Source organism: Myotis lucifugus, unplaced genomic scaffold (genome assembly GCF_000147115.1).
Source record: "Myotis lucifugus unplaced genomic scaffold, Myoluc2.0 scaffold_289, whole genome shotgun sequence".
Lineage (NCBI taxonomy): Eukaryota > Metazoa > Chordata > Mammalia > Chiroptera > Vespertilionidae > Myotis > Myotis lucifugus.
In genome coordinates this window covers 278,165-293,186 of record NW_005871337.1, presented here as the reverse complement: position 1 = coordinate 293,186, position 15,022 = coordinate 278,165, and the positions used below count along the sequence as shown (strand labels likewise).

The 15,022-nt window shown below is 43.5% G+C and overlaps 1 pseudogene; it reads right to left on the bottom strand.

The window, feature by feature from the left end:
* Positions 1 to 13,144: 13,144 nt before the first annotated feature.
* LOC102440318 overlaps positions 13,145 to 15,022 on the bottom strand; it is a 64,323-nt pseudogene continuing 62,445 nt past the window's right edge.

The following is a 15,022-nucleotide window of genomic DNA, read 5'->3' as shown; positions in this document are numbered from 1 at the left end:
TCCCAATTATAAAAAATGATATGCCGGCAGTGTTTACTGGTTTTGTAACATCTGTATAAAGCTATTTGTATAAAAGGGAGACAGAGAATACTTATACATCTTTGTTGAATGTGCTAAAATAGAGACCTAGATTTATATTCAGGAGACTGCCGCCGTGTGTGCCTCACGGGAGAGGCAGTAATTGCCCGTCTGAGAATTTCATGTTAAGACTTTTCCAATAGGGCCTTTGTGTGTCTCCTGAATGTTGAACCATGTCATTACTTTAACTTAAACAAATAATGATTATTAATTTCAGAGGAATCTGCACATTTGTCAACATTGGTTGAATGAGCTGCTCAATTTCTTGTTAATCTAAACCCATTTAAATAGACTTTGCCTATTAAAGTTCAGTGAGGATTCTTATAGCCTTTTTACGGACTGTGACCCAAGAGCCTAGGATAGTTCATTAGCTACAGAGTTTATAGCCGACTCTGAATATTTAATCTGAGTGAGAAACCGCCTACATTCCGCTATTCCACTGCCTGACAACATTTTTCTGAATCAAGGACAGAAATATTAAAATGATATAGAATATCTCCTTGGGTTTTTAACCCTAATGAAAATTGTAGGTTGCCTTGTTGATAGAACTTAATTAAAAGTTGGCCTCAGACTTAACTTTTAACACAACCGATGCTGCTTAGTCAAATTACTTGACTAAAATACAATGAATCTAATACTTTGTAAAATTGTTATTTTCAGTTTGAGGAATTGTGCGTGCTTGTGATTACTAATGCATGTGAAACCTGTGTCTTCCACTGTTGGTTAACTTAGACCCTGATAACCATACATTTAGAAAGTCCTTTAGACTTATGTTTCTATCATGACTTTAGGAAAGTCATTTTTTACTTTAATTTTCCACAAGTTACTGTTACTTCTCATGCTAATTCACTTAATCTTCAGCATCTCTACCCTAAATCTGCCTTAATGCCTAGTTTGCAACTTGCATTTGCAATTTACAGACATTCTGGCTAGGAAAGGCCTGGGAAGTTGTCAGCTGTGTTCTTTTCTCTGACGATGTCTGTGTACTCTAAGCCTTCATCAGACTTCTCTCAAAAAGCATTTGTGTAATGTCATGCTCAAAAATTAGAAAGGTATATTAGCATATTTCTATAAGTTCTGCCAAGTTATTATTAATACTTGTATTAGCATGTTTTATTAGCTGATAGAAGAAATTAGGTTGAAATTTAAGTTAGGTGGTTTTTATCCATTTCACATGCATTCAAGTGAGTAAAGGCAATATCCTGGTGCTTTATTACTTTGTCCTACACCAGGGGTGGGCAAACTTTTTGACTCGAGGGCCACAATGGGTTCTTAAACTGGACCGGAGGGCTGGAACAAAAGCATGGATGGAGTGTTTGTGTGAACTAATATAAATTCAAAGTAAACATCATTACAAAAAAGGGTACGGTCTTTTTTTTTTTTTTAGTTTTATTCATTTCAAACGGGCCGGATCCGGCCCGCGGGCCGTAGTTTGCCCACGGCTGTCCTATACCCTTTCCACTGTTTACTTAAACATTGTAAACTTAACTGTAGTTGTTCTCCTGGTGGATGTATTTATTTTTTATTTCAGCGTGTTCAAATGTTTATTCGCCTTCTGTACCCGTAAATTCAGTCATGTACCCTCAGCATCTCCCAGAACGTGGGCTCTAAGAGACTACTCTTCTTCACATCTAGAACCTGTGTCTACCTCTATTCTGACTAGTAAACATAGGCACAGGTAAGGGTCTCCCTGTTTTAATAAAAAAAAAATTCTATACGGAAGCCTTTTTATATAGATCATTTGAAGCTACTAGATAAATTCATTTTTGTGTGTATGATCACTTGCTAAGCACGATTTTGGTTATGGACCCGATTAATTTTGAATAGCACATGTTAATTAACATTTAATAGCACTTCATTTAATTAGGCTAGGTATCCTCAAAAGCACTCCAAAGCTAGATTTTATGATTCATAGAAGCAAAAATACCCACTTTCTATTCAACATAATGTTCCTGTGTTAAATGGGATATAGTGAGAAAGCAGGGATGGCACACACGTAGGTCAGTACTGCATATTATCTAGTGATATTTTAGCTACATATAATCCCTAGCTCCTATATTAACTCATCTTCCGTCAAATAAGCTACAGCTCTGAGATTGTGTTAGATGCTCAGAGCAAAAAGAGATGAATACCACAGCCTCTGACCTCAAGGATGTTCATCTCCTAGGATTAAACAAAGGGAAATTTATGATTCCGAAGGTGGATGCTTGGAGGCTCTGTAATTCAGCAGCTGGTTGTGGGTTTTAACTGTCCTGCTGCCCTGAGATGCTGAGCTCGTCTCTTTTCTCATGATGTCAAGATGGCTGCCTTTCTTCCAAGGCCCATGTGTCAAGGTCAACTGGACAAGGAGACGAGACACTAGACTTGTTTCTTCGGTAACAAGGCAATATCCCAGAAGCCCTTAGTAGATTTGCCATCACAGCATATTGGTCAGCATTGGCCATAGCCCGTTGCTAAACTCATAGCCAAGGAGGGAGTGGCTTTGCCCTGGTTGCCTCACTGGTCCTGTAAGGTAAGGAGGGGCTCATTGGACCAAATGAGGCCTCTGCTGGCAAGGAGGGAAGAGGGAAGGGGTTGATTTTATTGTGGAAACTATTACTATCTGGTATTTATTTTTCATAAATGTATCAATTTAATTTCATTTATTATGTCCACTATTTTTGAGGAGAGAAGCATCATGATTGGAGCTTCGCGTTTTGTCCTGGAAGTGAATGCCATTCCCACAGTTGGAAACTGGCTGTTCTGAGCCTCTCCTTCCTCTTCCATCCTTTGATTTTTATGATTTCAATTAATTATTGTTTGAATTATGAAATATGTTCGTCTACTACCAACCCTTGCCTTTTTTCCTCTTAAATCATTTCCCTTTATGTTCACTTTAATCTGCCACTGTTATTTCTTTTGTAGACAATTGTCTCCCTTAACCTACTATTACCCCTGCAATAGGATTGACTACATCACTTGTGAGGCTTAAAAATTATTAAAACTTTAATATGGCAACAGCAGAGCAGTAAACTGAGAATGTGACCCCGTGGAACGACATAGGCCACATGCCCCTGAAGCGGGGTCCATCTTTTCAATGTGTCCTCTAGTTCATCCTCAAAGAGATCTTTCCAGTGTTTCATGCTGAGGACACACATCCCAAATGTGAACAAAGTGTTACCAGCCTAATTCTGCATTGACATCCACAACATATGAGTCCTGTTTGTAACTCTGTTTTCCAGCCATAGTAGTTTTTCACACTGCCCTGATCAGTACATGCCACAGGCCATTTGCACATGCTGTTTTCTCTGTCTGCCCTTCCTGCCCTGTTTATCTTTCAACTGCTGTATTGATATTGAGTTGCATGAGTTTTTTATATATTTTGGAAAACAACCCCTTACCAGATAGATACATCATTTGCAAATGTCTTCTCTCATTCACTAGGTTGCCTTTTCATTTTGTTGATGGTTTCCTTCACTGTGCAAAAGCGTTTTAGTTTGTTGGAGTCCCATCTGTTTATTTTTGCTTTTGTTACTCTAGCCCAAGGAGAAATATCCAAAAAGATGTTGCTAGTATGTCTCCTTGGGCAGAAGCAACATATACAGCTGTCTTTTTAACTCCCCATTCCTTTCATCATAGCCAGGAGACAGGTCTTTTGGAAATTAAGATATTTTCCAAATGTAAGTAAAGTTTTTAATAACAGTTTTTGAGTCACTGGTGTATAGAAACATCTTAGAAAAGGTGAAACTATTTGAGTTGAAGTTTTTTTCATTCTTTTAACACTTAAATACATTAGAATGAATTCCTGTTAAACTTCTAAAGAAAATGTATCTTTTGAACTGTGTTAGTCATAAAAGGAAGTTTTTTCAAAAGGTACAATTTCTCTAAGGAAATTTGTGACAATGGAATTCAGCTAGGTCACTAGTTTTAGTCTCTTTCTTGTTCTACAATGTGTTTTAAAATATATACGTAAAATTATTCCATTATTTTTAAAATACATAAATGGTATCGGTATATGTCCTTAAAATATTTTATTTTGAAATATAAGCTGGATAAATGATATTTACACATTTGAATTTCAACATTCATAGTTGAAATTCTAAATTCTGTGGCAGTTTTAATTTTATAGGAAAACACACACATCTATCAAAGTCAGAATACTGACATCAGATTCAGATTGACTACCTTTTGCTTCGGTTTTTCATTAAGTACATCACAGCCTCTGTTGGTATGTGTTATATAATCAAGAGTAATATGTCATATAGGTGGGCGATACTTATTCTACGATTGATGTTTCCTGTATGCCTTCAGTTAACTATCCCCCTCTCCCCTTTCTGTGTGTGCTTCTGTGTATATATGTCTACACAAATACACATATATTCACACACAAACATGTATGCATATACACATATACACACATGAAAAAATAGGTAGGTTCACTCACTATATTTTACTGTAATAAAGTTTCACTCCATATATAATTTTAGATTTATATGCATATATGTCTTGTGTGTTGGCTACGTAATACAATTAAAAGCAAATCCCAATTATACAGAACATAATTCATATTTGTAGTGGCTGTAGAAGTTAAAGTGAAATGGAATCACTTATTCTCATTCAGCAAATGGTTGCTCAGTATGTGCTGTGTGTAGGAACACAGAGGCCTCGTTCCCATGTGTGGGTATGAAGGCTACTTTCCTCCCAGTGCCTTTTTGAAGACTTTCTCCATAATTTTGTTTGTCTCAAATAAAATGGAGCTATAAAACTAAAACATGATTTAGAGGTCTTAATTGTTCCAGTAAGTCCTGAAGGCGAGGAACCAAGATGGCAGTGTAGGTAAACGTAGTACTCGCATCCTCATCAAAACTACAACTAAAATACAGAACAACCATCATTCAGAACTGCCTGAAATCTACCATAACTACAGAATTGAAGAAGAAACCTCACTGAGAATGGTAGGATGGGGGGGGGCGGGGGAGGCACAGAACATGTTAGTCTGACACCCACTTGTGGCATGTTTTTAATTGAGAGGGTTATCTTTTGTGAGGTGGTCTCCTGTGTGGAGCAAGGGGTCTCAGACCCACACCAGACCCCTCAGCCCTGGGTTCCAGAGCCAAGAAGAGAAGTCCCAGTAACTTAGGGCTGTAAAAACCAGCTGGGATTGTGGCTGAGTGTCACTGAGGCTGCCAGAGACCCAGGCAGTTCCTCTTGAATGTCCAGCACATGGACTTACTTGGACTCACTTTCTCTGAGCTCCAGCTTGAAAGGATCCAGGGACATATGGCAGTGGTTGGCAAACTGGCCCCTTGAGTGTGGCTCTTCCACAAAATATCACGTGCGGGCACACACGTACAGTGTGATTGAAACTTCGTGGCCCATGCCACGGGGCCAAAGAGCCGCATGTGGCTCTCGAGCCGCGGTTTGCCAACCACTGACATATGGGGAGGAACTAAATTGTCTGGGCATCAGGGTAAGAACACCAGGGCAGCCCACCCAATTTTCAGCCTAGCCCAACCTGTTTGCAATGTCTTTTCCATATGAATGGCCTGTCCTGACTCAGGCTTCAGACTTTCCTAAAATCTCTCAAACAAGTAGCAGCTGTACTCAGTATGCCCCATACCTCTGGATAAGTGAACTCAGGCCCCGCACTATAGCAGCCAGCCTTGGTTCACAGTTTGGCCACCTCTCTGGGCACCTCTGAGCCCAACACAATTAATGGCCATCTGCAGATTGCTTTGTACCTTGTGCCTGGTGGCCCCAGGTAGGACATAAGCAGGGATTAACTTTGTACTTCCCAGGAGGCCCCAGAGCCAGTGCACCCGGTGGATTGCTTCAGACCATGCTAGATTACAACTCTACCACATTCACCAGCGACAACCCAAAGGGCAGACTTGGTGAGCTACAAAGCCCCACTGAAAGAAGTCCTCTCCATCGGGGTTTCCTGCACAGCAACTCTTCCACTGTAGTCGTAGCTGGTCCTCATCAGCCAATTGGCTTGGAGGTCATTTCCTCCCAGTGATGCCAACAGCAATCAAGGTTCAACAAGGCAGTGCACACAGCTTACACATGGACACACCTAGAGTGCCCAGCTCAGGTGACTGGGGAGGCTGAGCCACTGGGCCCTACATGATACCTACTACACAAGGCCACTCTACCAATTCCAGAGGACATGGCAGCTCCACCTAATACATAGAGACAAATACAGGGAAGCAGCCAAAATGCACAGACAAAGAAACATGTCACAAATGAGAGATAAGAAGAAATCTCTAAAAAAAGAACTAAATGAAATGGAAGCAACAAATTATTAGATACAGAATTCAAAACAATGGTTATAAGGATGCTGAAGAAACTTAATAAGAGCTTCAAGGATCTTAGTGAGAAAATCAAAGACATGAAAAAGGACAGGTCAGAAATGAAGGATATACTAACTGAAATGAAAAATAATTTACAGGGAATTAACAGTAGAGTAGAGAACAATGAGAATAAAACCAGTGATTTGGAATATGAGGAAGCAAAAAACACCCTATTAGAAGAGAAAAAATAAAATAATAATCCAAAAATATGAAGATAGTATAAGAAGACTCTGGGACAATGTCAAGCATACCAACATTCACATCATGGGTTTGCCAGAAGGATAAGAGAGGGAGCAAGATTTTGAAAACTTTTTGAAGAAATAATAACAGAAAACTTCCCTTGGATGGTGAAAGAAATAGATTTACAAATCCAGGAAGAACAGAGAGTCCCAAATAAGATGAGTCAAAGAGGCCCACACCAAAATACATCATAATTAAAATGCCAAAGGTTATAGACAAAGAAAGAATCATAAAAGCATCAAGAGAAAAGCAGTTAGTTACCTACAAGGGAGTACCCATAAGACTGTCAGCTGATTTCTCAACAGAAACTTTGCAGGCCAGAAGGGAGTGGCAAGAAGTATTCAAAGTGATGAAAAGCAAGAACCTACAACCAAGATTACTCAGCAAAGCTATTATTTAGAATTAAAGGTTAGATAAAGAGCTTCCCAGACAAGAAAAAAACTAAAGGAGTTCATCACCACTAAACCAGTGTTACATGAAATGTTGAAGGTTCTTCTTTAAGAAAAAAATAAAATTTATGAATAGTAAAATGGTAATAATTACATATCTATAAATAATTGCATCTAAAAGTCAAAGTAAATGAATAAGAAATCTAACAAACAAAATAAACTTATGAATAAAATAGAACCAGAGGCATGGAAACATGGAACAGACTGACAAATCTTAGAGGAAAGGAGGGAAGGGGTAGAAGGAGATTAATCAGAAAACTTATATGCATATATGCATTACCAATGGACACAGACAAAAGGGTGGTGAAGGGCTGGTGCAGGGTGGGATACAGGTGGAGGAGGGAAATGGGGGGGGAGGACATAATATTCTCAACAATAAAGATTAAATAAATAAGTTTAAAAGAAGATTTTTAGGATGCCTCTGATCATTGGCTGACTTAGGAACTTCCAGGAAGAAAAAGAAAGCTTGTGCCCTGGACTTTGTCAGGAACATAATTCTTACTTAGCTTTGCTGACTTACTCTGGCACCATTCTTCAATCTCTTTTCATATTTTGAGATGTCTCAAAATATCCACATTTCCTAATGAAAAGTCATTGGTGAAGGAAGACTGTAATTTTCATGGTAGAAATCTATTTCTTGGTTGTAATAGAAGTAGATGGGAAGAAAGACAGTTGTAGGGAATGTAAAGAGGAAAGGAAGAGATCTAAAAGCAGAAATGGAACTTGAGGTTTTACCTCTAACCAGTAGTGACTTAGGAAGGCATCATGCATGCAGAAAATCAGTGGATTTTCTTGGACACAGCAGAGGACTGAGGTCATAGGGCAAACTGCTAGACTCAAATCTGGGGAGAGATGAATGCTGATAGGCTCATCCCAGACCTGTGGACCTTGACAATAGCCACTGGAACCATGGGCTGATTAAGAGTACAGAAATGGTCATTTGGACAACTATGGAGGTTGCAGACAAGTGACATGGGCAAAACTCCTGAGGGGAGCAGTCTCAGAGGACTTCCCCATATTTTCATGAATTTTATCTCCTGAGGAACTGAGCAAAGTCCTCTCAGGCTTCTGGAAGCAGAGAGGAGGAGTAATCTGTGTAGAATATGTCCAGGGTTCTCCATTACAAAGACATGCTCCCCAGGGCAAAGCCCTAATTAGAGCCTGTCATTCCTGGAAGGGGACATTTCTTTTACTGCCCCTCTGGTCTTCCTGTGTCACCTGGGGTCAGGTTGAGCTAAGAATCCCTGTGAAGGTCACAGCCCAGGGACATAGGGACACTAAAAGACTGAGACTTAATCATGAGATCTTAGAACTCTTCTGCTTCTCCACCCACACCTTCCCACCAAGACAAAGCACTCCAATATAGTCATATATATCTATAATAATGATAATATAATATAATATAATATAATATAATATAATCCTATCTAATAATAAACAAACATGGTAATTAACCATACCTCCTCTACGCTTCCCATTGGCTAATCAGCAGGATATGCAAATTAACTGCCAACAAAGATGGCGGCCAGCAGCCACACAGCTGAAGTGAACACGAGGCTTGCTTGCTCCAGTGATGGAGGAAGTCAGGTTCCCCGCCTGCCTCGGCCTGCTCTAAGCTACACTCTAAGCAACAAAGTTGCAATTATAGAAGCTAAACAAACCCCAGGTACCTGCTTTCAGCCAGCTTTGGCCTCAGAGCTTAGAACGGCAGTGATGGCAACAATGTTGCAATTATAGAAGCTAAACAAACCCAGATACCTGCTTTCAGCCAGCCACGCCTCAAAGCTGGAGCTGGGCCTCAGAGCTGGAGCGGCTCTCAGCTCCAGTGACAGCTATAGAAGGTAAATAAATCCCAGAATAAAAAAAAAGAAAGAAAGAAAGGAGAGGCTGGGAGCTTCAGTCTCCCGCCAGCCTGAAAATGGCCCTCAGGCCCTCACCCAGACTGGCCAGGCACCCCAGTGGGGACCCCTACCCTGAAGGGGGTGTGACCAGCTGCAAACAGCCATCATCCCCTCATCCAGGCTGGCCAGGCACCCAAGCGGGACCCCCACCCTGATCCGGGACACCCTTCAGGGCAAACCAGCCGGCCCCCACCCGTGCACCAGGCCTCTATCCTATATAGTAAAAAGGTAATATGCAAACTGACCCTAACAGCAGAACGACTGGGAATCACTGGTCACTATGACACACACTGACCACCAGGGGGCAGATGCTCAATGCAGGAGCTGCCCCCTGGTGCTCAATGCGATCTCACAGGGGGGAGCTCTGCTCAGCCACAAGCCAGGCTGATGGCTGCCAGTACAGCAGTGGTGGTGGGAGCTCCTCCTGCCTCCTCAGCAGTGCTAAGGTCTGCTCCCCGCTGGCAAGTGGGCATCCCCCGAGGGCTGCCGGGCTGCCAGAGGGATGTCTGATTGCCAGCTTAGGCCCAATCCCCTGGGAGCAGGCCTAAGCCAGCAAGTGGTCATCCCCAGAGGGGTCCCAAACTGTGAGAGGGCACAGGCCGTGCTGAGGGACCCCTCTATCTGAGTGCACAAATTTTTGTGCACCGGGCCTCTAGTATAATATAATATACACAAATAAAAGAGAAACATGCAAATTGGTGTCACTCCACTATGCCCACCAGCCAATCAGAGCGACTATGCAAATTAAACCAACAAAGATGGAGGTTAATTTGCATACATAGGCACAGAGCGAAGATTGAAGACTACTGAAGATGGTGGTGGCCACGGACCTGGAGTGAGCAGGAGGCTTGGGTTGCTCCTGGTGATGAAGGAAGCCAAGCTTCCTGTCGGCCCTGGCCTCTGCTCAAGGAGTCGCTGGGGGTCGGGGTTGCCGGGGGCAAATCAGGCTTCTAGCCTGCCCTGGGCTCCACTCAAGGAGTGGCTGGGGGCCTGGGTCGCCGGGAGTGACCCAGGCTTCCAGCCTGCCGTGGGCTCTGCTCAAGGAGGAGCTGGAAAAAAAGGAGGGGCTGGGAGGAGCCGGAGTGGAGAAACCAAGCCTCAAGACCGGACCAAAGGCCTGGGTCCCAGGTGCCGGAGGAAAACCGGTGCCGGCAGCCAGGGGAAGGAAGGCCTATCGCGTGAATCTTTGTGCAATGGGCCACTAATATCATATCATATCATATCATATCATATCATATCATATCATATCTATAATAAAAAAGAAAAATATGTTAATTAGACCGGACAGCCAAACAACCTTCTGGACGTCATTCTGAACATCTTTCTGGATGAAGCTGCCACAGCGGGGGCCAAGGTAGAGGTGGTTAGGGGCGATCAGGCAGGCAGGAAAGCAATTAGGGGCAATCAGGCAGGCGAGCGGTTAGGAGTCAGCGGTCCCGGATTGCGAGAAGGATGTCCAACTGCCGGTTTAGGCCAGATCCGCAGGGATCCCTGTGGGATTGGGCCTAAACAGGCAGTCAGACATCCCCCAAGGGGTCCCAGATTGCGAGAGCATGCTGGCTGGGCTGAGGGACCACCCCACCCCCAACCCATGTATGAAATTTATGCACCTGGCCTCTAGTAATATAATGTAACTAGAATCCTGGTGCACGATGGGGCCCCTTGTCTTGGCCTGCACCCTCTAGCAATCTGGGACTCCTTGGGGGATGTCAGATAGCCAATTTTGGCCCTATCCCTGCTGGCCTGATTCAGACCGGAGGGAGCCCAATCCCCACAGGTTCGATCCAGACAGAAGGGAGCCTGATCCTGTGTGTTGAGTGTCTGTCTCCTGGTGGTCAGTGCGCATCATAGTGACTGGTCGACTGGGCTTTCAGTAGTTTGGTTACTTAGGCTTTATGTATATAGATATAATCCTATATAATAAAGATGTAATATGCAAATTGACCATCACTCCAACACAAGATGGCCATCCCCATGTGGTCAAAGATGGCCACCCCCATGTGGACACAAGATGGCCTACAGGGGAGGGCAGTTGTGCATGATCAGGCCAGCAGGGGAGGGTAGTTGGGGGGACCAGGCCTGCAGGGAAGGGCAGTTGGGGGCAACCAGGCCTGCAGGAGAGGGCAGTTGGGGGCAACCAGGCCAGCAGGGTAGGGCAGTTGGGTGGGACCAAGCCAGCAGGGGAGGGCAGTTGGGGGCGATTGGACTGGCAGTGGAACAGTTAGGCGTCGGATCAGGCTGGCAGGGGAATGATTAGAGTGATCAGTATGGCAGGCAGAAGTGGTTAGGGGCAATCAGGAAGGCAGGCAGGTGAGCGGTTGGGAGCCAGCAGTCCTGGATTGTGAGAGGGATGTCCGACTGCTCATTTAGGCCCAATCCCACCTAAACGGGCAGTCGGACATCCCTCAACGGGTCCCAGATTGGAGAGAGTGCAGGCTGGGCTGAGGGACCCGTCCCCCCCCCCACCCAGTGCACAAATTTCATGCACTAGGCCTCTAGTATTATATATTCTCTCTCATATATATATACACTAGAAGCCTGGTGCATGAAATTTGTGCATGGGAGGAGGTGGGTCTCTCAGCCCAGCCTGCACCCTCTCACAATCCAGGACCTTTCAGGGGATGTCTGCCTGCTGGTTTATGCCCAATCCCACAGACATCCCTCTCACAGTCTGGGACTGCTGGCTCCAGACCGCTTTCCTGCCTGTCTGATTTTGCCCCTAAAACTCAAGCTTCTTCTTTTTTTATTTTTTATATTTATATTTTTCTTTATTTTTTATTTTAAAATTCAAGCTTCTTGAGAACATGAGGCATTTAACATTATTCCATATTCCTTACAGAGAGCTAAGCATGGTAAACACAGCAAATACTTAATACTTATAGGCTGCTATACAAACACTTTCCAACCAGGAATGTTTTAATAGGCAATCTCTAAAAACTTAAACTGGAAAACCTAAAAGTAGAGTGCTCAGATTTCAGGCATCAGGTGCTATTAGCAGGATTTCTATCCCAATTAAACTCTAATTCTGAGCTCTCAACAGTCTGGACAAACTGCCCTTCACTATCTCTAAAATGAGTGTGGGGTGTTTTTTTTGTGTGTGTGTGTTTTTGTGTGTGTGTGTGTGTGTGTGTGTTTGTGTGTGTGTTTTGTTTTGTTTTGTTGTTTGTGTGCGTGTGTGTGTGTATGTGTGTGTTTTGTTTGTTTGTGTTTTTTTGTGATTCCAAAATAGAGATTTATTTAAGAATTATTTAGTGTTTGCATAAAAATCACCAATTGTTCCTCATTGGGTTTTTAACACACATGAATTCTTTAGGGGTTCCTCTATTCACCCCAACACTTTCAAAATACAGCTCTTGTTAGTGCCAGGAGGGACAGTTACGGCAACGAGGTGTTTCCTTAGGTCTCAGCATCTGGAGGGCTCGTGGTCTCCCCTCTGAGAACACACATGATAGGTAGTTTCTTAGGTGGGGTAGGCTGTCTTTGAAGAAAATACACAGAAGAATTCAAGTTCAGTCATCTGTGGTCAGTTACTCATACCTGATAGCTTCAAAATAAAGTCCCCTTGGTCAAGGTCATCAAAGCCTTGCTGGTTGTTTTCAACTATAAAAAACTGTCTGGAAAAATACAGTAGGAAAGAATGGAGTCTATACTGACAGTGCTGTGACTCTGGGCTGTGCAACCACAGGAGAGCACACAGCAATCTGCTTTAAAGAAAAATCCTCTATAATTTCAAATTAGACTCCTCGTGGTCCTTACATGACCCAAAACATCACTGCACCAGATCCTCATTTTTAAAATGAGGTGTATGACAGGGCTCCCCCAGGCTCATGCACCACGTGGGGGGACAAGGACAGAAAACTGTAGGACTTGACTTATTAGCAACATTAACTGATTTTTATCACACGGAAATGAAGGCAGTTGGTCTGTGCTGCCGTGAAATTGAAGGTAATTCTGAAGTAGGGTGGTTATTTATTGCTCTGTTAGGATAGACCCCAAAAATCACTTTTCAGAAACCAGGGCTGTGCCCTGCAACCCCAGCCAGAGTCTAGGCCACTCTGGGGGATGCAGGCCAAGGTGGCCTGCCAGCTTGTTTCACAGTGATTCTCGCTTGTCTGTTTCTGGGAGTGCCAGCCGCTGGGAATGCCTACACCTTGTAGTTGAGCTCAGCATTCATCTTGGTGTACATTTCATAGATGACGTCAATGGTGGCCGTTGACGTCATCTCCAGGCGAACCTTCTCCAGGCACTCTTCCTCAGTCATGTTCTGGCCCTTGGAGAGCGCTTTCAGGAAGTTGTACTTGTAGGGCACGGCACACAGCGCTGCCTGGAAGATCCTTCTGCACAATTCAGCCCTGGCACTTCTTGAGCGCCATCTCCTAGGCCTTGGTGGCATTGATGCGGATGAGGTTGGGGTGGCTCTCGCCCTGCTCCCTGTCACAGATGCTCTGCAGGAAGACCCATATGAAGCAGAGGCCCCTTTTCAGCCACATCAGCACCAGCATGGCCCCCACTTGGCACCACTCTCCTCCATACATTTCCTTCTCCACCTCTAGGATGTTCTGCAGGGTCCAGAACTTGGCCTGGTCGGTGTTGTACACAGCCTTGATTTTTGTGATGTTACCACTTATGTCTGACTTGATGGGACTAAACACTGGGGACCCAAGGCAATCAAAGAAGGGTGGCAGGTGGGACACCGCCTCCGGGAAGGGCCCAGTCTCGACCTGCTTGTCCGAGGGCAGCGGCTTCAGCAGGTGTTCGGCCAGCAGCACCAGTTCTGGGTCAAGGCCGGCGGTGATGCCGTTTTCTAATTGGATCTTCCTCTTCCTTCCCCAGCACACTCCAAACTTACTCTGGACAGACCACCCCAACCCTGCAGACCCTTACGAGCTCCCCCCCCTATTTCTTTGACTCACACCCTATCGTGTTGCCTAGGGGTGCCCCTAACCACTCCCTGGGGGGCGGGGCCAGCCTGGCTAGGGGTCGTGGTGATTCTGGTCTAATGGTCATTATAGTCATGACACTATTAAGGTTGTTGGGCTTTTTATATATATAGATTATATAGAATGGGTGGCAAAAGTAGTTTTACAGGTGTGAGCACACAAGATAGAGTTTATTCTTATGTTTTTACTTATTAAATATTGTATTAATTTGCATACAAACAGCTGTAAATCTACTTTCTCCCACTTTATATAGTAGCTGAAAGGGCTTCAAGACACAGACTTAGCCAAAAAGTCTATACCATGCTCTGAAGAAAGCTGAAATCGCTATTTTCAGACAAAGCAGATGCCAGAACAAGGAAAATCAACCAAGTAAACAGACACTGCTTAATTACAAAGGGGTCAGCTTTGTAAAGAGACATACGGATCCTAATTTTTTTTTTTTACCTGAGAACAGAGCATCAAAATATGTGGCACAAAAAATGATAAAACCCAAAGGAGGAAGAGGTGAACTCCCTGTTACAGTTGAGTCTTCAAAAACCCTCCTTCAAGAATGGAGAGGTCGAGAGAGAAGCAGTAAAGATACAGTTGACCTGAGTAGACGTGGCCATATCATCTAACTTGATCTAACTGGCGTGTGAAAAATACTACATAAAGTAATAGCAGAATACTCCTCTTCTCAAGCTCACGTGTAACATTCTCTACAATAGATCACATTCTGGGTCCACAGGGGACAGGAACGAAGTGTAGAAAGAAAAAATGTTAGATGAAGAAATTTGCCTGGAAATAATATAAGCAGGAAGAAAAAATATAGTTGGGAGACAAGAGAAGAAAGAAGAAAACCAGGAGAAGAAAAAAATAAGTAGCAATAGCTACCCCATACTGTAAATCTCACAAATCCACAGGTTCTGGGAGCTGAGCTCATTATATTCAGTATCTCATTTAATCCTCTCACTCTCTGACCTGATTGTCATCATCATTTGTAGATGAAGAAACTGAGACTCAAAGAAGTTTGGTCATTTGTAGGTAAGAGGACCAAAATGCAAAGCTGAAGACCCTACTTCATCCAAGATTCAACTTTGTTG